Genomic DNA, 24,013 nt, shown 5'->3' on the forward strand with positions numbered 1-24,013 from the left:
AGCATGATCTTTACTTAAAAGATTTAGAATCCAGTAGTTTTTAAAAATGCTTAAACCATCAATTATAGCATAGACTATATGGACAAATCAGTGACTTCCAACCTGTGAAGTTATTTTAAGTATTTGAGCATCTATATCCATTTACATATTTTCTTGTAAAAATAGTTACTAGATGTATGACTGTTGCATGTGATAGGAAGCTGGGGACTGTAATGTGTTTCATCCTAAAAATAAATCCTTAAAAATGTAGGCACTGTTGATCACTTAGAAACAGATGAGAATTCTCTGGGGCAGAGGTGACTAGAATACAATAGGGATAAAGCCAAATTAATGTTGGTAAGTAATTATGGGCGTATTTATGCATCATGGAAGTTATCTTTGCTAGACTGTTTCAGACATTGTCATCTCAAGTCTTTTTTGCAATGAGATAATAAATAAATATCTAACCTTAGCCACATTTAACTGTGCATATTTGACACATAGATCAATAAAATACCTTTTCCTATGTATGCCTTCCAGCACCCCACACATAAACCAGAGGTCAAATAGCATTGTGAAAACATTGATCTTTCACTACCCTACTGTGGTCATTTTAAACATTTCCAAACATTCTTCACTGACAATACTATTATAAGTCAATTCACCTTGCAGTAACCTATACTTACTAAACTGACAATTGAAATGGTCAGGCTAGCTGTATAGCATTCTTTCCTGCCTATATCCAAAGTCTAATTTACTTTTTTCAAACATAGCAGAAGATGAAGCTGGCATAATAAGGCTGTATCCAATCACTCTCCCAGCTCAGAGAAACTTAAACTATTTCAATTCATTACCACTCCCTTTCCTCCATCATTCCTCCTTCTCTTGGGATGACAGGTGTTCTGGAATATCGCAGGATGAAATTACAGTGATACACTGAACAGGACCAAACTAGATCTGCAAGCAGAGAAGGGCACCACATCCTTTGGGACTTTACTGAGTGCACTGGGGGCTTCCCAGGAACGCCAGGGCTCCCCTGCAACAGATGGGAAGGCAGCCCAGTTGAAAACTTGGCTTCAGGCTTTGGACGGGCCTCACTGGAGTGAAGGCTGGATGTTCTGCAAATTATGATATAGTGTCTACAGAGCTTTTGAACACATCGCAGATTGCCCTGCTGGAAGTAACTTGGCCGAGCCATCTCTCATTCCTGTACGAATCCTACAGATTCGCCATGTTTCTAAAAATCCTTATTTTCTATCCTTTTCCCTCTCAAATGCATTACCTCCATTTTTATGCCTTTGACACAGAGGCATCTAAAATAATGCATCTAATAGAATTTAAACATTTGAAAACACTAAAGGCAGACGGGCAAGCTATTTCTGCTTCCTACTCTGGTAAACTTGAGGACACGCACCAGGAACCTACTAACGGCTTGAATAGAGGTATTTAGGGGAAAGAGGGGCAGGTTGAGAGGGCTGAAGACTATAAGCTAGAAGAAAAAAAATTGATTAGTATTTCAAATAACTCTACAGCAGCTCAATTATGCATAGAGGCCTCCCACGGTTCGTGGACCCTGGACTGAAGTTGCAGGGATTCGATTCCTGTTCAGGCACTTGCTCACCAAGTCAATTTCAACAAGTGATTTGATCTCTCTAGGCCTCAAGGATGTCCTCATGTGCAGATGAGGATAACAAAAGCACTGTTTCTCATGGCTTGTTATGAGGATTAAACGAATAGGAGCATGCACGTAATAAATATTCAAAAATTGAAATGCTTCAGCAAACTGTTAGAACTCTTATTACAAGTGAACTTGTCTTATAGACTCTCATATTTATCAACCTCAGAAAATACATTTTACCAATCGTAAAATCACCCACCTGTTAGGAAGGGTTAGACTAGTAATCTTGTTATTATGGCCTCATAAAGGGTAACTACTAAGGTTCTGTAAATATGCAGACAAAAGGAGCTTTGGGACTGAGCTCGAGTTGCAGTGGATGTAAAGACAAAGGAGAACTTCTCAAGTTTAGGGAAGAAGAGTCAGGAACAGGATGGAAAAGAGATTTCAGAGCTGAGCCAGGATCTCGTAATTCGCCTTAAACTCAACCACCCTCTAAACGACTTCCATGTTGGCAGGTTATTTTTTGCTTTTGTTTTGTTTTTGTTTCTAATTTTATTGGAAGATATTTTCCATGGGAACATATTTCTGGCTATAAATAGGAAATCATGGTAAAGCAGGTTTCACTTTGCTGAACTTATCGATTCTGTAAAATGAAAGCAGCACATATATACATCTGGCCAGGGCAAAGGGCACTCTGCGAGGAGTCAGGCTTGTTTCTTTCTGAACTGCCTTTCTTGGCCCTTTCAAATCCAACAGGGCTGAAAAGGAAAAAGGGTGTTCTTTAGCTTCACACAAACTCACAGCCATTTTGATGACAAGAAAGCAGTGTTGCTTACCAATGTGTCTTTGTTCAAGTGATAGCAGGCCCATTGAAACCTCTGATGGAGCTCATTGAAAATAATAGGCCCCATTATCTTCCCTGGCAATGCTGCCATGAGAGCTTCAAACACTGAAATAATGACAGCACATATTGGACGTACAGCAGAAAGGCAGAGCGTGATTATGGGCAATTTCTAGCTCTCTGCTACACACCTCTGTGTCTGAAGAGGGGGCAGGGGGCCAAGGCAGGAAGGCACAAAGAAGGGGCGTTTCGTCTCTATGCCCTTTGGGGATGTTTGTATCTTTCAAACTTAAATGTTTTGTCTTAACGTAATTTGTAAAAGTGAAATACCAATTTCAGAATCGCTGAAGAAACCAGAGTTTGGGAGTAGTGGATTCTTTAATTTGGTATTGAAATTCTGTCATATTTGGTTACTCCTAGGGATGGCCACTGCAGAATTGGTATGAAATTTCTATCTGAGAGACAGCAAATGCAGTAACACAGGGTGACCCGGGGCTCAATCGATAGAGGACGGTTCTGGTGAGATCACAAAGGCCTTCGATTCCCCCCAGGTCAGCTCTCTGTGTAAACCCTGGTGTTCCCAGCAAATCTGATTTTCTGGAGTTGGAAGGAACAAACGGGAAGAGGCAGAAGCCTGGAAGGGAGGAAAACATTAGCTCCCAGGAAAAACACACAGAGCAGGAACCGGACTCAGGCTGTGCGAAATTACCAGGAGGGACACTCTCCCTAGGGCTCAGTGAGGGTTGAGCAGGAAAGCCTCTCTTCCCTCTGGGGAGAACTAGCTCTATTTCCTTAAAGGGGGCAGGGAGAGGAATATTTGCTTTGGGGGAAACTCTCTTTTTGTCACTTGTTATTATCTCTATGTTTTCAGAAATGAAGTGTCTGAAAAGCACCACCCAACACACACAGACATTACTTTTTTCATTTGAAACAAGTCTGAAGAACACAATGTGCCATGTACGTCACCCCTGAGGCTCGTGTTTATTATCAGAACAAGATGGTCTCCCTGCTTCCCTTGTGCCTGACTAGAGCTGGGGAGAGGCCCGTGGCAGTAACAGCATCGTCCGGCTGCTGTGGCAAAATGATGAGAAGTGACAGGAAGGAAAAGGATATCTAGTAGAAACTGCCCACAAATCTATCCAGTGGTTGAGGCTGGCAGTTACGTTCCCCCAGTCCCAGGTAGGGAGTATTGAGAAGCAACTCTAAGGGTTTATTGGGACTTACATCTATACAAGAAGTAAACTTCCTCTCCACCCTCATCCTTCTTCTGTCACATGCCTCTCTATATTCAGTCTGGCGTGTGACTACTTCCTTCAAGGGGCACAGTCCAAGTGACAATGTTATTTGATTTGAGAGATGTACCCCTTGGGAAACGTATGCCAGTCTACCTTACCAGCATGTGTGATCGCACACGTGCACGCTGATGCCACACGTGGCCCCTCCATGTCACACTAAACCACAGAGAGGCCTGAACTAGCAAAAGGCAAGTGAGGATTTTCTGGGTGGCTTGGTGTCTGCATAGCAAGGTGCTGGCCAGGTCTGTACACCTTGATGCATCCATTTCTTCAGCTAGACTAAAAGCTCCTTCAGAGTGACGACATTTCTGTCTCCATGTCTGGCACCTAATGGATGCTACAGAGATACTTCTGAATTAAACTCTCAATCGAATATAAAAATCATTACTACTAAAAGTAAAATGTAAGCAGATTTTAAGAAAAAAATTAAATGTCTTGTTTATAGCTTCTTAAATTATGTAATTTTTGCCTTTCTAAAATCTCTTTGAAGTGGAATTCAAGGCCAAAATTTCATTATATTTATTAAACTCTGTCTTATGCCCTTCAGCCTTCTATACCAAAACACCGGAGACTGCGTAGCTTAGAAACAACAGAAATTTATTTCTCACAGTTCTGGAGGCTGGGAGGTCTAAGATCAAGGTGTTGGCAGACTCTGTCTGGTGAGAGCCCACTTCCTGGTTCACAGATAGAGGCTTTTTTACTGTGTCCTCACGTAGCAGAAGGGGCTAGGAAGCCCTATGGCATCTCTTTTATAAGGGCGCTAACCTCATTCATGAAGGCTCAGCTTTTGGGGGTACACAGACACTCAGACCACAGCAAACTCCAAATAAGATGTCTTCTCTTCCCTTTGAATCTGGCCAGGCATTTTACTCTCAGACCATTTCACTATTACAGGTGCTTTCCCCTGAAATATCTCTCTCAACAGCAATTCATCTTCTTGTCTACCATGCTTGTTTTGTCCTCTTATTATTGGGGGGGGGGGCGTAATATTTGTTTATGTACTTATTTCCTTTTTACAAGTTTGTTTATCCTTTAAACAAAAGTGCTGACTTGGTGAAATCAAAGTCTTAATAGTCAATAGGAAAAAAATTACAAAAGGGGCTCCACTGTTCTGAGATCTATAATTTCTTAATATTTATTAAAGTTTAGTCCAAGAATAACTTAAATGGGATTGCTGATTATTTAAAAAACAAATTCTAGGCTCTACTCCAAATCTTCTAAATTGGAAGCCTTGGGGATGGCCTTCCGGAGTCCTGCATTTCCAGGTGTCTGTCCAGCTGGGAACATCCCAGACAGTTCGTATCCAAACGAGTACATGAGAACAGTTAGATTCAGGCCTCAGAAAGCATAGCTGGACCCATGTTTCTAGGTGAAACCTCACAATTATAGCTTCCAAACAAAATGAATAAGTTCTGTATCACCTCTCAAAAGCAATCTCTCAATATTGCACTGTTTTCTGTCCATAGTGTAAATAACAGTATTGAAGAACTTTCCAAAGCCATAGATTTTGTTTTAAGGGGCTGGAAGGAAGATATGGTACAATGTATCAGAGAACGTGTTTCAACTCTTAGGGCATGTCCTCCTGTAGAATTGGCTGTGAATTAAAATCTGCAGAGTGTTCAATAGTGTGGTCTGTTAATAGCACACACAAAGCACTAACCCTCTTTCAAAAAACAGTGCTTAGGGAACTTTTGAATCTCTCCCTCTAGCATACCTAGAGTATTTAACCCTCCGAATGGACCAATTAAATTATTTTCAGTAATGATCATGTAATAATCAGTGATAATCATTAATATCTTGATTCATCTCTTATTTTTAAAGCAAAACAGTAACAACTTAAAAAGAATATATTTCAACTTTAAGTTATTCAAATTTGTTATATTATTTCATGTATAATCTAAAATTTGCACTTGCCAGCAATATGCAGTTCACTTGTTTCACTCTTGCAAATTTTAAACACACGTACAAACTTCAAGTAGTCACCTAGAATAACAGAACTAATTCATGTTTTCTTTCTTCATTTTACAATCATGTACAATCATTGTTCATCTCCTATTTAAACCCAGGAATATGTGGAACCGTGGCATTTGAAGACAAACTTGAAGGATGTCAAACCATTTCGAACTACTTTTGAACTCAACTTGTGTAGGTGGGTCCACATGTATCAGGGGCTAGTATATGACTGGGAGTTCTCTAAAGTACATTTTATGTAGAATATAGTGTTGATTAAGGAATAAATAATAAAATGTGCTAATTTGGAGGTCACATATATATTATTAGAACTCAACTGTAACCTCAGTGACTGTTTAGAAATTAGATCAACAAGAAATTTTTTTCAGTGGAATATTTCATTATTCGACATTGTTTAGAATTGCTGGTGCACGGTGGTAATGAAAAGTGGACAGTTTTTTGGTAGGTTTTATAGTAATAAATTTATAGTAAATAAATTTTAAAATTCTTTGCAAACAGTGCACCTTCTTTTTGTCTGCACCTGGGGTGGTAGATCCCATTGCACAGCTGTGATTGGGAGTGGGGAAAGTTCCACATCTGTGTTTGTCTCTCCTTTGATAGATGCTAGTAGTTTGCATAATTTAAGGCGTTGAACTGTGTATCTCACCTTGGTAGTTAGGGGATTCTTTTTCTGCTTTTACTGGTTGTGTTCCATTGGATGGTGGCAAAATAGCACTGGTGGTGCTGGGCAGCTCAGGCTCCCATATTGATATCACTTTATGGCAGACAATACTGGCATTTCTTTGCCTGGAAATAGTCACCTGGTTTTATACCATCCCATACCTCATTTAACCTCCAGCTCGTCCCTCTGCTCCAGCCAGTCCAGTATTCTTGCAGCCAGGAGAACAGGGTTTTGTGAAACAATTGAATGTTTGTGATTTAATTTCATCCTCACTGAAGTCACTGAAGGGATATTTGGTTTTTCCTATTTTGTGGATGAAGAAATGGAGTTTCAGTGAACTAGGAAGTGGCAGAGTTATAATTAGTGCCCAAGATTTCTGCCTGTGTCCTTCACTTTTGCTTGTATTATCTCCCTGTTAGGAAACATCACTCTTATATCCTGGACTATGTAAATCCTTTCTAATTTTTCATTCTTTCTCCCTTTTTCCCCATAAAATATTCTCCCACTACTCCGACATCATGGAAATGATAGCATATAATGTGTGTCTAATATTTAACAGTTCCAAAGGTCTTCCATATTTTCTTATTTTGTCTTCCTAAATTAGCTCTTCCCTGAAAAGCAGAGGTTACCATGACCTTTTGGTCATATGGGTCATAGAGTTGCAACTGGAGTCAAGGTCTCTGATTCCAGTCCTAGACTCTTTCTACCATACACCACACCTTTCCAGTTTTGAAACAGCTTTTTGTATCTTATCTCTTGGGATTGCCTCCTATGCCATTCGAATATTATTTACTTTTTTACGTATGTGTTAGTCTTTTCTCTTTTCCCCAACTGATTGACTGGAAATATCTCTTTGCCATTATCAGTCCTTTGGCTCTTGGCATGATTTATTTTCTGAGTCTCTTCTTCATAGTATGGGTACTTTTATTAGCATATTCTTATCATTCTCCATGGTACAATATTTTTACCTTTGTTTAAGTTATTATTTGAGCCCAGCATCTTTCCATAGTTTGCAGCATCTTCTTGGCCTAAATTCCTCTACCTACATGTTCAGTCCTTCTCTTGAGCTGTACCCTGTGATGTGTCACTATGCATTTGGTTTCCCAGCTCCAGACATGTGACTGCCTCACACTCTCACTGCAGCTGTCATCCAGATGAAGCATTAGAGAGAAAAATTAGTAGAAGGAAGGGTAAACTGTTTAGAAAATTCTGACTTTGAAATTCTGCTGGAAATTTCCATCCATGACCTAGTAACAGATGAAAGATATATCTTCAGATTAGACAAACGCCCTAGAAATCACCTGAATTTGGATTAAAAAAAAAAGAAAGCCTTGCTCACATGACTGTAGCTATCATCAAGACAGTAGATGGATGCAATTAAATACCACTGAACTAAGAGTTCAAAGACTATGAACTCACTAGAGTTCAGACCTCATAGAGTTGAGGTCCTTGAGAGCGCAAACTGTCTAATTATTAATATTCATATTCCTGGTGCACAGGTATTTTTGCCTTATATACATCCTCAGAAGTTTGTTAGCTGAATGAATGAATGAACAAAGTAAGAATGACATCAAGCACAGCTTCAACTCTGGCTCTGCCACATACTAACTGGAAAGCCCAAGGTGAGTCAATAATTTTCACCGTGACAGCTTCCCTGTACATAAACCTGGGATTTGAAGTGAATAGCTACCTTAACCTTGGTGTTATTATGAAAATAAAATACTGCCTGCTTATTAATCGTAACTAGGTAATGAGCTTGTTAAATGGTAGTGCCATATATTTCGTATCAGTTAGAAATGGTTTTGACTGAAAGTAACAGAAACATTTCAACAAAGAGCAGTTTATTTTTCCTATATAATCTAAAGACCAGAGGTTAGCCAATGCCGGTGTTGGTCAGCAGCCCAGTGATGTAAGGGTCCGTGTCTCCTCAACTTCTTTCACCTTTTATGATCACAAATGACAGCAGCAGCACCAGCTGCCCTACTGTGTTCTAGAAAAAGGCAGGTAGGAAAAGTGACGCCAGTAGTGTGTTTTCTTTTATCCAGAAAGTTAACATTTCCCTAGAAACTTCCCTAGCAGACTTTAAGATTTCATTGGACAGAACTTTTTAATGACTACTCCTAGGAGTTTTTAAAGTAACAGAAGGGACTGTCATGAATGGCTTTAGCCAATCATGTTTTATTACCTAGGGTTGGGCAAACTCTGTTCCAAACAAAATTAGGACACTGTAAGCCAGAAAAAATGCTATGAGAGGTTCTTGGGAAGACATCCAACCATGTCTTCCACATACATATCCGGAGATGTTATGAAGAACAAGATTTTAGGAGAGAAAAACAATATGCCAGTGCTTGCACTGGGAGTGTGTGTGTGTGTGTGTGTGTGTGTGTGTGTTGGTGTGTGTGTCGTGATAGTGATGGTGGGAGTTTTAACGTTTTTCTTCCTCGATTGCTAACTGCCTAGTTTGGGAAAGGACTGGCAGAAATTCATCTGGTGATGTCTTTAAAGTGATGGATTCTCTTAGAATCAGCCAATTTTGATGCTGCCCTGTGGAAATCCCTGCTTTTCTAGCTTTGCCAAGATAGAGTAATGGCCACAGTCTGTCTTTGCAAGAGCGGGAGCTTTAGCTGACTCTCCAATCTGTCATATACTTTACTCTTTAAGTTTTGATACTGAAAGGAGAAGGCATTCCATATCATCAGTGTAAAGTGCCTATTGAAGTGAGAATCATAAAAGTAATAATTATAGTGTATGGTAGAGAAACTCATTCGGTCCGATAGGCTTCTGACTTATGTCTTCTCCCTTAATTATAGGATCAACCCAGTATGCCATTCCTGTAGTTTCTGGTGACCCACTGCTTCTTTTACATGACGATGTATGGCATACTTAAATAGGGTATTCATTCCATCATCTGCTTGACAGCAATCCTAGCGCCCCCTCCTTCCCCTCTCACATCCCCTGGGAAATTCCTCTGCCTACCTCCCATTATGGGAGTGACTAGAACCTAGTTCTCTGACTCTCTGCTTATTTATGGAGTCAGTGTTTACTTTGTTGACACATCAGTGTTTAAAAAGGAAAGGAGGGAGACATCTGTGACCCAGACAATGACAAGAGGTCTCAATTTATGACTGCCAAATTGCCGAGTGATTTTATTAATACCAGTCTCTGAAACACAAGAGAAAGGTGCTTTTAAAGCCTTTTGGTCACATGGCAGGAATACAATCCTATATGAATTATCAGCTAAGTTTCTTTTTTTTTTTCTGCACACACAGTAGAGCCTGGATTATTTACAGTTCATCAGGATGCTTCAGGGTTATACTGCTGCCAACCAACAGATTTCTTTGTTTTAAGATTGCAATAGATGCTACATATCTTACTATAGTAAATTTCTCATTTCTCACTATAGCCACATAAAAGCCAAAGGTCCTTCCAATTAGCTGGAGGGCACTTAGTAATAATTTATATCTACCACAATAATGATAGCCCCATCTTTTTATTAATTATACAGACTCCCTCAAGATATTTTATTTGCAATCTTGATGGAAGTTTTCACTTTATTAGACTTCCATAGATTGCCTTCTGGATTCATATAGAAGCTGTTTAGAAGCTATCTTTGCTTCTGTTTTTTCAGCCCAACAAAGAAATCATTCTGTTCTTGGCTGTTCTTCCAAATGTGATTCTTTACCTTGTGGTCCATTTGGAATGAACATGAGTTGAACTATTCATTCCATGTGAATTAGTAGGTTTTTAAAATTATTGTCCATTACTTGCTCAGATACTGTGGTTTATTTGAATCCAGGGAAAGTCAAACTATACTACAGATTCATCTTAGGGAACCTCAGTTGATATATTAAAGGTAAACGCAGCAAGGCTTTTTTTTCCTTAAAACTCATCAATATTAATTGAACAAATAAGGCATTAGAGACTCAGTATTTCAGAAAGATGGCTGATAATCTGCTCAGGCTGCCAAAATATGATAGACTGGTTGGCTTAAGTAAAAGAAATGTATTCTCTCACAGTTCTGGAGGCTAAAAGTCCAGATCATGTTGCCAGCATGTTCTGGTTCTGGTAAGAACTTTCTTTCTGGCTTGCAGACAGCTGCGTTCTCACTGTGTTCTCACATGGCAAGGAGAGACAGAGAGCAAGCTCTGTGGTGTCTCTTCTTATAAGAGCACTAATCCCATCTTGAGGATACCATCCTCATGACTTATTTGCCTCTCAAAGGCCCCATCTCTAAATGCCATCATATTGGGGGCTAAGGCATCCACACATGAATTTCGGGGGTACATAATTTAGCCAATAACACTGGCTAAAATAAGTAAATATCCTCCAGCAGAAAACATTTAATACTGCTAATTTTGATAGATCAAAAAAAGTGTAGGGCTTCCCTGGTGGCTCAGTGGTTAAGAATCCGCCTGCCAATGCAGGGGACATGGGTTCGAGCCCTGATCCAGGAAAATCCCACATGCTGCAGAGCAACTAAGCCCGTGTGCTACAACTACTGAGCCTGTGCTCTAGAGCCCATGAGCCACAACTGCTGAAGCCTGCACACCTAGAGCCTGTGCACCGCAACGAAGAGTAGCCCCCACTCGCCGCAACTAGAGAAAGCCTGCATGCAGCAATGAAGACCCAACACAGCCAATAAATAAATAAATAAATAAAATCTATTTTTTAAAAAAGTGTAAATGTCAGTTGAATTAGCAAAAAAGAAAAGGAAATCTTCAGATGCTAAAAACAAAGAACTTTAAACAGAGAAGGTAAACTTACACTTAGGTTGACTAGAGTGGGTTATTGTCCAAGTAACATAATAGATTGGGTTTTAGTTCCCCATCAGAGAGAGAACATGAGGCTCTGGACCCATACAAAGCGAAGTGTTGGCACTACAACGTATGCATAAGTCTAAGAACTTGAAAGCGTGCACAAGAAAAAAAAATCAGGATATGTGGAGATGTTTGTGCTCTGTAAAATAAATCTGAGGAAATTACCAGAAAGAAGCAAGAGAAGTAAAAACACAGAAAACATGCAAAGGAGCTTAATAAACAGATAAAATAAGGTTGTCCAACATTCCACTAATAGGATTCCAGAAATAAAAAATAAACAGGCAGGTAATAAATTTTGAAAACAACAAACAAGCAAATATATATATATATATATACACACACACACACACACATACATATATATATATATATATATACACACATACATATATTTATTTATATACCACACCTAGGCACACTATAAACCAAATACAGAATATCAAAGACAGAGTAAACCTGAGAAGCTAATAGGCAAATCATAGTCAAAAAGCCATTTGACTGACAACAAATTGTTAAACTGCAATAACAGAGGTCAGATGACCATGGAATGATATCCTCAAATTGCTAAGTAAAATTACCTTTGAGACTAGAAATTTATATTTCGTTAACCTAGCCTTCAACCATGAGGCCATACTAAAATTAGTTAATGAATATATTTCTGGAAGAAAGAAAATTAACTTAGAAGTAAAATGGGAGATGCAATAAGCAGTGGAATGTATTTTAGTATTTTTTATACTTTTCTGTATGTTTGAAATATGATTAAAAATAAGAAATTGGGCTTCCCTGATGGCGCAGTGGTTGAGAGTCCACCTGCCGGTGTAGGGGACGCGGGTTTGTGCCCCAGTCTGGGAAGATCCCACATGTCGTGGACCGGCTGGGCCCGTGAGCCATTGCCGTTGAGCCTGCGCGTCCGGAGCCTGTGCTCCACAACGGGAGAGGCCACAACAGTGAGAGGCCCACATACCGCAAAAAAAAAAAAAAAAGAAATTATAAAGACCTTTTTAACTAGTAATGAAAGCATGACTTTCTGACTCCCCCCGTCCCCTTTCCCTCTCTCCCTTTTTTGCTTTCTCTCTTTCTACTTTTCTGCAGAACTTAAAACTTATGCAAGACAGTTTAACCATTATGTAGTATAGGAAGAATATCTGGGATCTGTGAACTTTCAAGAATTTTCAAGAATATTTGCAACCTGTATACAAACTTTACTGTCTCCAAAATAATTTTTTTTAAACTGCAGTCAAAATTTTAAATGTTTATTAAACTACTATACAAAATATTGGCAACCTCATTAAACATTAAATTTAAATTCCATAAAAATTTTACTTCCTAAGAAAAAGTTTAGATTTTTTTTTTACTTTTAAGGAATTCCTAAAATTCCAATTCAATAAATAACAAATTACTATGGGGCCAAGTAGTTTTAAAAGCAAAATTATTTTAAAAAAAACTATCAAAACTGTTTACCTTCTGAATTTTTCTTTAATGTGGGATTTGATTATATTTTAATATGCTTGATATGATGTAGAATATGGTCTCCAAAAACAGAGAACACAGGGTCTATGATGGTTCTTCAGTGGCCTCCTCACCAGGAATATTCATTGTGCAACACGTACAGAGTATGGATGGATTTGGTCTGACAACTATGCTTTTTACCCTAGCTCCTTTTCTTCTTCCCTATGGCTATCACAAGAATAATGTTTATTGAGTTATCATACGTCAGACACTGTGCCCAGAGTTCCAAATGCTTTAACTCCTTTAATCCTCATGATAGCAGTAGGAAAGAGGCTCAGTTATCTTTAGTTTATAGATATGGAAATTGCGGCTTAGAGAGTTATGAAACTTGCCAAAAATCATACTGATAGAAAGTGTTGAAAAGAGTTAGGAAATGAGCCTTTCTGACTTCAGTGCCTTGCCCTGGCCCATTATGCTATGTTGACCTCACAATCTCTACAGAAAGTAAGAATATTGTTGGCAGGCCTAATATTTGCCAAATGAATTCAATTCACTTTCATTATAATTTCTAAAGCATTGGACAGAAAAAATTCATATAATGATGGTTTGAGATTTCTAGTGATGGCCAGAGGCAGGGCCTTTAGAGGTCCCAAGCACTAAAATATTATGGTAATTATGGAGATTTTTTGTCCCTCTCCACCCTGCATCTAATCAAAATGTTAAAAATACTAAACTGTAAAATTAAGGGTAAGATAGCCAGAGTCCTATTTTTGTCCATGGTGATTGTTTTTTCTGAAATGTCACATATCAGATTATTTCAAAAAAAATTTTTTTTCTATTAAATTACCTAATTTTGCTGGTGTCTTAGGTATAAACTTGGTCTGTGTGATGGTTAATTTTATGTGTCAACTTGCTGAGCATTTTTGGAGGAAATGAACATGGACATTTAATTGGGAAACTCTGAGTACAGCAGACTATCCTCCATAATGTAGGTGAGCCTTATCCAATCACTGAAGGCCTGAATAGAACAAAAAAGACTGTCCTCCCTGTTCAGGAAGGAATTCTCCATCAGGCTGCCTTCAGATTTCATCTGCATCTGCAGCTCCTATGTCTCCAGCCTGTAGGCCCACACTGCAGTTGGACTTGCCAGCCTCCATAATCACGTGAGCTGATTCCTTTATAATAAACCTCTTTATATATATATATATATATACATCCTACTAGTTCTGTTTTTCTGGAGAATCCTGAATAATACAGTCTGTCTGATGGGTAATCCACATTTCCAAAGGCCTGCCCTCAGTCAAGTGTCTTAAATCTGTATTTTCTTTTTTTCTTTTTTGCGGTACGCGGGCCTCTCACTGCTGTGGCCTCTCCCGTTGCGGAGCACAGGCTCCGGACGCACAGGCTCAGCGGCCATGGCTCACGGGCCCAGCCGCTCTGCGGCATGTGGGATCCTCCTGGACCAGGGCATGAACCCGCGTCCCCTGCATTGGCAGGCGGACTCCTAACCACTGCACCACCAGGGAAGCCCTGTATTTTCTTTTTAAATGTTAATGTTTGAATTCTCAGCGCAGTACTGTCTCACTTTGCAGAACATGCAATTGAGTATTTACTGAAAAAAATGGTGTTTCTCCCTCTTACTTCTGTGGTGCTGAGGACACGCTCCACAATTTGTCTTTTTCCTCAGGTCTCCTACTGAAATTTAACTTTGGTTTAAGAAACAAGGTAACATAATTGTGAACACGGGCTTTGGAATCAGTGCTTCATTTCAGTCCCAATGTCCTGTGACCTTGGGCAAGGCACTTTGAGCCCCACTACCCACATTGGTAAAATATGAAGCTCAAAAGAGATACTGTCTATAAGGTTGTTTCACAAGGGTGTGCTAATGCTAATGCAAGTGTTCGATAAACGCTGGTTACTTGCATTATTCTAGGTATTATATTATTAAGCATGTAAGCATGTAGGTCATTCCTCACCTTTTAGCTGTAGTTTTTGGCCATTGGTGAAGATGGATTTAAAAACAACTAATTCAAAGGTCCTTTTGAAGGTTTCCTGTGGGCCCATAGTGGAAGGGATTTGAGAGCCTGCATATTAACTGAGAGACCCTGAATATGAACTGGGCATAGATATGGCTTTAGGACAGACTATCCCCTGTCCTAAGTATGGTGGTGGTCTCCAAACAACTTAGAACTCTACAGTAACATATTACTCCTTGTTCTCCAGCTACCATCTCACTTAGCTCCACTGCTGAAAAATCAAGGCTCTTCTTTTCTCGCCTGTTGTCCAGCTCCCGAAGACTCTGTGGGTGACTGTGCCTGATATCATTGTTCCCTTTTCTCACCTCCTCCCTCGACTGGTGTCACAAATACAAGTTTGGTCACTGCCTACTCTACACAAAAGGTGCCCCTCTGAGCATTTCTTAAGAGTCCAGCCCACCTGCTTGTGGGTTTTCATATAATTTTCGAGCTCATGAGAGACACATTTCCTACTTTTTAATATATTGAACTAGTTCCAACTGATTCCATGAGATCCTCCTACCTTTCACCAGGAAAACATCAGAATATGCAGTAGGGTGCACCTGTTAAATTTCTTTTTTGTGTCCAGATTTTTTTAATTTTAATATAAAAACAACTTCAGCTTAAAAAAAAAATTAAATCCCCAATGCAGCAAGTTTTAGCACTGGTCATAGGATTTTCCTCCATCCACAAGAACAGGGAAATCAAGGGAGTTTCCATTTAAACCCTTCGAGAATCCCATGCTATTTGAGTGGAGGCCTTGAGAGCCATGACTTATCCTGTGTTTGCTGCAGTGTTTGGTTCTCAGAGACAAGGGTCAAAATGACTTTCTAAAGGCTGGCTTTCCCCAGAGGCTGCTTTTTATGTAGAAGCCCTCATCTCATAAACAATTGAATTAGTTCACATTAACCACTATCAATAGCAAAAGCACACAAAACATAAAGAAATCACCTAAAGTAATGTTTTTGAACCAGCTGCTAAATTAAGTAAAGTATTTGTTTTATTGCACATTTGCATAATAGGGCAAACTAGAAACTCTCTGTAACAGATGTGTTGGTGGCAGGGAGATTTGATTACTGGCTTCTGTTATTAATCACTGCACAAATCTTAAATGATTTGTTTCTACAGTTTGATCAATTTACATCTCAGAACGTATATTTATGTACACAAGATAGAGATAAAGCATTTGTTCACACGTTTCTGGAGGCATCAACATATTTATGGAAATTGAAGTTTTGTTGACCTAGGCACAGGAAACTTGGGCCAAAGACTGACAAGTTTGGGAAAGATCCCATTATTTATTCCTCATCAAACTAGTTAATAAACAAAAACCATTTTGCTGCTTCCAGAACATTATGTTCCAGTGTCTATTGTTTTGTCTCTTCCATGAAGACAAACAAAATATGTGATATTTGGAAGTCACAGGATTTGAACCGTGGACATTTCTGTTTCCTACAAATCACTCCAGAATTTTGAAGAATTAGAGGGTACCATGGTATCATTGAGAACCACTGTATAGAATTGTAAAACTTATCCTTCTCTTTTTAATTTTACATTTGACATTTCATAATCCTATATCTTTGATTCCCATCAGCATTTTAAATAGGTGTAATACATTTTAAGATGGCATGCCTAAATGAAAAAAAAAGTAAAAACGTAGGCAATATAAATACTGTCTCATTAATTTCCAATTAAGCATGATAAATGTATTAGTTCTACACATAAGTGTCTCCCCAATAAGTCAAAACACTAGATAATATGATCTTTTTTCAGTTGTGAGGATTGCAGTTATTTTATAAGCAAAATTTTTAAAAATAGTTAAAATACCCATAGAATGAAGCTAACGCTTCAGTTTATTGGTTCCAAGGGTTGATTTCCATTATAAGGACTTGCTATAGTGATTTACCATTTGGATTCTAACATTTCTCTTAATATTTTATACATTTTCATATATATCCAATTTGATTAATTTTGACCTCTTCCAAAATCACAATAATCAACTGGTATGGAAGAGAAACTTTTGGGGATTTTGTTTCTCATACAATTCTGTTCTCCTAGTTTGGCCTCCTATTTCTACATGGTAAAGAGTGAAAAAAAAAAAAAAAAGGAAAAAGTATAAGAACTCAGGACTGAAATTAAATGCATCATTTCTGAAAACTGGATGAAATTTCAGATACAGGCTTTGCTTTTAATGCCTAGGAAAAAATTAAAATGTATATATTTTTCTCAGTCAGAGGCAAGACTGTTATGGTTGCAACCCCTGCCTTTTTATAGTTCATCCTGGGAGCTAATGAAGCATTGCATATTGGTTTCAAATTCAAAGCATATGTAGTCACTGAGGCATTTTTTTCCTTTATATAGCGTGATTTCAAAAGGAGTCCCCAGATGTGGTCATCTTACAAAATGTAATTTGGTCGAGTACTAAAGAACTTTTTCCCAGATGACAAAAACCTTCCCCTTTGAGTTGCCTATGAGAACACAAACTGGCTGTGAAGTACACTCACAACTCTCTGTGAAAAATGTACAGGAGCTGATGAAAATATATTAAGGGACTGACATGTCAAGGCCATGAAGGGCATTGGGCAAATTTGGATAAATGTGTCCAGGTTTCACAGAATCGGAATCAGAAGTGAGTTAGAGGACAATGTAAAAAGATGTTGAAGAGGGTAATGTAATCCACACAACAAACTTAACAGCATTACACATCCAGAGCCATCTCCGAAGTCATTAACGCTGTTACCAGGGGTGTCTGCCAAAGAGCCAGATGTCATTCTGCCACGACTTGGCATCTATCTGATGGTTGTCATTTATGAGAGAGAATCGAGTGAGGACTGTAATTAGGTGTGTGTGAATAGAACCCTTCCTTCTGACTCCATTGGGGGCTTTTTCTAGTTCTGAACACATGGAGAACAAAGCAGGGGAGCTGATCTGCCCTTCAGACCGCTGAGAGTTCATGTGTTTTTTTCCCCTGGGGAAATGTATGGCTTATAGTTTTGTTTCATTTTTTTTTTCACACATTAAGCGTTTATTGCACTCTTTGGAGACGACAAAGACATGTTCCCGGATCCGCGCCCCCCTCCCCCCTCAAAAAAATAACGCTCCAGTGGAAGAATCATCATGTAAACAGATCAGTTACAAATATACCATGGTAAGTGCTATGTTAAAGATATTGGTTTAAAAATGGTGTTGTGGGAGTGTAAAGAGTGAACAACAACTCTTTGGGGATGTGGGAAAGGGCTCCATAGAGGAGGAGATATTAAAGGATGAGCAAGCATTTGGCAGGTGGGTGAAGGAGGGGGTGAGCATTCTAGCAGAAGAAATCACGAGTAGACAAGTGATTATGAAATCACTTATGGAAAGGTCTGTTTTGCTCTGGGAATAGTGAGGATTTATACATGGTAAGAATCTGAGGCACGTAGACATCCTAGAGGAGAGTCAATTGAGCGAGGCACAGGGGAAAAAACTGCCTGTTTAATCCTTCCTTAATTCCTACTTTTTTTGGAGGATAGTTAGATTAAAGAAGGCAAGTATCAACTCATGGTAATGTTCCTAAAACTTTGATGATAATAATAAACATAGCTAACATTTCAGTGCTCTGTATTCAGAATTATGCTAGTTCTTACAGCAACCTTATGAAATAGATTTTATTTTTATTTTCATTTTACAAAGGAGGAAAAGGGAAATTAGAGATGCTAACTAGCATGCTTAAGTTCATCTCAAAGGTAATCAGCAAAGCAAGGGGGAATCCAGAAAGCCTGTGGCTTTGCTCTCAAATACTACACGATGTGTATCGTCACAGAGTTATGTGTTCAGTACCTATGGACTGTCATCACATTGGCTACAAAAATGTCCTATTCTTAAGTAGAGAGAATGTGGCCTAGCAACTAGGCCTCCAGAATCATCAGTCCACTTTTCTAGATTAAATCTAGAAATGGTCCTGAGAAATAATTTTTTTTAATTAATTAAGATAGGACATTATCTGCCTCATTCCCAAATGCCTTCACGAGTACCAGAATACCCTGGAGGCATTGCCAGACCAAAGGGCATTTTTTTAAGCTTTCAAAATGTATTTAGTAATAGGTAGAGATGCTTATAATATAGTTATGAGCTCAAATAAGGGGATATAAAACTTTATATACAGTATGATGATCAAATTTTTGAAGGGGTAAATATGAATCAGAAACACGTACACATATAGAGTATATATGCCAAGATAATAGTAAACATTGTCTGAATGCTAGGATTGCAAGTAATTCTTTAAAATGTTTGCATCTTTCTCCCATTAACAGGTAGAATTTGTGCAAGGAGAAAACATAAAACACCAAGAAAGAGAGAGTGCCTGTGACAGGACACACTCCAAGGTCAGAAGGTACTTCGAGAACCATCAGAGAGCAGCAGCCCCGGAACTCACCTGAGAAGGGTCGAGGCCTCCTGCAAATCAGCCGAGGAATGAGGTACCATCTGCCATGGGGACACATTAGTTTCACTGGGAGCATCCCTCAGGGCCTTGGTCCCTCTACGTTTTAAAACTTCGAGGTTACTCTTTTAGTTGACTCCCAGGAGCCCAAAGCCCTTCCAAAACACCCAGGGAATCTTCTCTCACCCACTCAAGCAGGTAGAAAACCTGAAGCCAAGGTAACAACTGGATTTAACTATAAGATTATCTCACATAAAAGGAGTAGCTCCAACCCCGCCGCCAGAAAAGGATTCCAGTAGCTCCTAGATATCCTTGAAGACACCCTAGTCCGTGTGCCTTTCTAATGAGCTTCAAGTTTCTTCTCAGCACCGAAGCTGCTATAAGCATCCCAATCACCATGTTCAGGCAGGATGTCCAGAGGCATAGATGTGGGTCCCTGGCAGCTACCTCTCACGTCCATAGGGGGCAGTCTTTGAATTGAATGAATTGGGTTTTGTGAAACGGCAGTCTCCACTTGCCTTCCTTTTGGACGTGAGCTATGTTATATACCTCTTGGAGGCCCAATTTTTGAAGCAATTGACTAAACAGAAATATGCCCATCATTTTAGAGAAAAACAAGAGGGCAAGGGTTCTATTCTCTGAACCCATGTGGCTATAGTCATTGTGTTAAAAGCTTAGTAGGCAGTTTCTCTCCTATGCTATACCGGGTACAGCAGGTGGTAGTAAGGATAGGGTCAACAAACCTCTGCCACAAGATTCTACTGAGACAATGAGCCTCTTATTCTAAAAACATCTGCACACAGTTAGTTGGGTTTAACAGAAGGTTTCTGGCCCAGCCCTGCTGCTTATGGTTCCAAGGCAGCTGATGGAACACTTTGGACTAAGATTGGGCTTGAAGGCAATGAAAGGATGGGCTTCAAGAAAGCGGAAGGGTGGAATTGGACATGAAGGAACACCCTTTATCAGTAGGCCAAGGTATTTCCCAGCTGTAGGGGCAGCCTCATGCCAAGACATATGGCCTTCCTGTCCTTTTAGAATTGTTACTGCTGAAATGACAATATCGTGTCAGGGGAGGGGGCAGTGTTCCCCAAACTATGAAATGTATCCATCTGGGTGTGCCTAGGTATTCAGCTTGCCCTCCAGCTATACATGGTGAGTCGCCGTCTTGACCAGATTTCTTGCCTTTGATAACGAAGGGATCCAAAGGGTTTTTCTTAAGTAAGCATTATGCCAAACTAGATCCTGTAGCACAGTGGTCCCCAACGTTTTCGGTACCAGGGATGGGTTTCGTAGAAGACAATTTTTCCATGGACCGGGGGACAGGGGTATGGTTTCGGGATGATTCAAGCGCATTTCATTTATTGTACATCTTACTTCTATTATTATTACATTGTAATATATAATGAAATAATTATACAACTTGCCATAATGCAGAATCCCTGGGAGCCCTGAGACAGTTTCCCTGCAACTGGATGGTCCCATCTGGGGGTGATGGGAGACGGTGACACCCAAAGTGTGTTGCTTATGTTCAATCTACTCCATAATCTCATTCTGGTTGCTGTCACTGCAGAAAACCCTGCTTCACAAAGATAGGATGCTGGAAACGGAAGCAGGCTTTTCAGTGCTTTTGTGGCAATCTCAGGATATTCCACCTTGACTTTAATCCAGAATGTATGGAGATTTGAAGTTGTCTCAAACATACTTTTGAGGGCACCGTCATCTGCGATCTCAAGCAGTTGATCCTCTTCTAGCACAGACAAAGTCGATTCACCTGGCTTATTCACAAATGGGTCATGGATCCATTCCTTCCCGTTTCAGGGGTCTTGTGTGGTTGGGAAGTAATGCTCAAACTCTTCTGAAAGCTGAGACAGGCGATCATGCACCAGCTGGGAGAAAGAAGGCCCTGCCTCAGTCTCTTTCAAAATCTCTGTTAATGTTTAAAACGTGTCAAAAATCCCAATGTTCACTCGTCGCCCCCATAATTCCAGTTTGGCTTTGAATGCAGCCACTTTATCTGCTGACTTGAACACAGCTGTCGTCCTCCCCTGAAGTGACAGATTGAGTTCGTTGAGCGGGTTGAATATGTCACATAAGTAAGCAAGTTTTGTGACCCATTCTGTGTCACTGAAATGTGCTGCCAGTGGTGACTGTTTTTCTAAAAGAAATCTCTGGAGTGGCTCTCGTAACTCAAAAACTCTGGCCAGTGATCTGCCTTTAGAAAGCCATCTCACTTCTGTGTACAAGAGAAGACATGTATGTTCTGTGTCCATCCCCTCACAGAGCTGCGTGAACAGACATGAGTTAAGGGCATGTACTTTAACGTGTTTGATAATTTTAATCACATCCTGCAAAACATTGTTAAGTTCAGGTGACATTTTTTGGCTAGCCAGCGTTTCTCTATGGATGACACAGTGCGTAGACTCACATTCAGAAGTGACCTCTTTGACCCGAGGAGTGAAACCAGAAAGCCGTCCAGTCATGGCAGCCGCTCCGTCTGTGCATATACCGACACAAAATGACCAATTCAGTTTTCCTGACATGTAATCATTCAAAGACTCGAATAGTTCTGCAGCTGTGATGTTGGTTGGCAACAAAAGTGCACATAACATATCCTCCTGCACATCCTCCTGAAAAATATATCGCACAAAAACAAGCGTTGGTGCCTTGTCGTCAACATTGGTAGACTCGTCAACCTGGATTGCGTACCATGGTGACTCAGTAATCCTCTCTAACAATCGTGCCTCAATATCCTCTGCTATTTCATCAGTTCATCTAGTTACGTTGCTAGCCGAAAGAGGAACACATGCCACCTTTTGAACTGCAGCCTCTCCTAAAAGTTCACAACAGATGTCCTTAGCAGCAGGCAGGATCAACTCTTCACCAATAGTAAAGGGCTTCTTAGCTTTAGCAATGTGGTTAGCCATAAGCATGATGCTCTCAGTGCAGACACATTTGATGAAGTGGTAGCCTTCAATAATTGCTTCTGTTCTTTGCGTTCACATTTTTTTCTTTTGAAAAACTCCAAAGGCTTGTATTTTAATGCAGGGTGCTTGGTCTCCATGTGGCAAAGCAGTTTGGAAGGTTTCATGGCTTCACTGGATAGCTGGTCACCACATATACAAAGTGGGCTTGGAGAATGTGAATCACCTGTTGCAATGAATCCGTAATTTAAGTAGGACTCTTGGTATTTTCTTTTAATTGCAGCTTTCTTGTTGTTGGCAGTCTCAGAGTCCTCTGCTGTCTCATCATTGGGTCTTTCTCCATTTTCAAAGAAGCTCTCCAGCCACGTTTGTTTTTTACTCATTTTGTCTAGGGTTAGCTTGTAGGCTTACCAAAACTGTGACTGAGACAAGTGCGTAGTGCGGGAAAGAGGCACAGACGGAAATGGTAAATAAAATAATGGGTGGGCTACGCGCAGACGAAAATAAGTGTCGGATTCTGACTTAAAGCCTGCCACCAGACGCAGATGTACAATTGAAGTACATCAACTCACTTGCTACTCTAAAGTCTGCCACCAGATGCAACTTAATTGTCACTTGCCACTCACTGATAGGGTTTTGATATGAGTCTGCAAGCAACTGATTTATTATGGTCTCTGTGCAGTCAAACCTGTCTGCTAATGATAATCTGTATTTGCAGCCGCTCCCCAGTGCTAGCATCACCGCCTCAGCTCCCCCTCAGATCATCAGGCATTAGATTCTCATAAGGAGTGGGCACCCTAGATCCCTCGCATGCGCAGTTCACAGTAGGGTTCGTGCTCCTATGAGAATCTAATGCTGCTGCTGATCTGACAGGAGGCGGAGCTCAGGCAATAATGCGGGCGATGGGGAAGCAGCTGTAAATACAGATGAAGCTTCCCTTGCTCACCTGCCACTCACCTCCTGCTGTGCAGCCCGGTTCCTAACAGGCCACAGACCGGTAGCGGTCCGTGGCCCGGGGGTTGTGGACCCCTGCTGTAACAGTTAGAGCTCCTCGACATTGCAGAGGAGCAGGTCGCATTGCTGCCAGTGCCCCAGATAGCTGTACTGGGGAGGGTCATCTGAGGTGTCGTCAGTGCTTGGCTGATGGAGACCTGAGGCATCCATAAACCTCATTCATCAGCAGCCCTCTTCCAAGCCACCATAAATAAAACAGCAACCAAACAGAGAACAATGTATTTCCTAGGCAAAAAAAAAAAAAAAAAAAAGCATTCCTTCCAGCCTGGATGTGAGTCTAGAAGAGCAGAATTCTGATATTCTTAAAGCTCAAAGGGCTGCTTAAATCGGCCACATCAGGCTGCAAAATGGAAGATTATTGACTTCTCTCCAATTCTGCTACCTCAACCGTGTTCAAGAAGGTATCATTTCTTCTCTGGGTTACTGCTAACTGCCTTCTAACTCCATACTCTTGTCACTCCATTTCCCACAGAACAACCAATGTTCTCAAAAAATGTAAACTACCAGGTCATGTCACTTTCCTGCTTAAAGTCCTGTAACATCTTCCCTTATGCTTAAAAGGAAATCTGAACTCCTCCCCATAGCCTTCAAAGTCTCACACGACCCGGGCCCATCTACCTCTCCGAGATCATCTCATCCACATCTCCCCTTTCCCCACCAGGCTGTAGGCACATGACCTTCTGTTCATTCCTGGTAAAAGCTAAGGTCTTTCTCACATGACTAGTTTTGCAGAAGCTCTTTCCCCTGCCTAAATGTACCCCAACTGCCCTGCTCCTAACACTGTCTGCATGTCCGTTTTATCATGTTCCAGCCTGTCAGTGCCTCAGAAAATCTGTTCCTAACCATGCTACATAAAATTAGTCTCTAGTTTGTTTCCTTAATCATTTGTAAATCCTTTATTTATCTGTGTATTTGTCTTTTTACTTATTTCTATAATAAGAACGTAAGTTCCTGAGTCGGGGAGCCATGTCTGCCTTGTTCTCTTTTGTATCCTCAGTCTTTGACAGGATGTGAC

The sequence above is a fragment of the Grampus griseus genome (genome assembly GCF_964374135.1).
Source record: "Grampus griseus genome assembly, chromosome: 2".
Taxonomy (NCBI): Eukaryota; Metazoa; Chordata; class Mammalia; order Artiodactyla; family Delphinidae; genus Grampus; species Grampus griseus.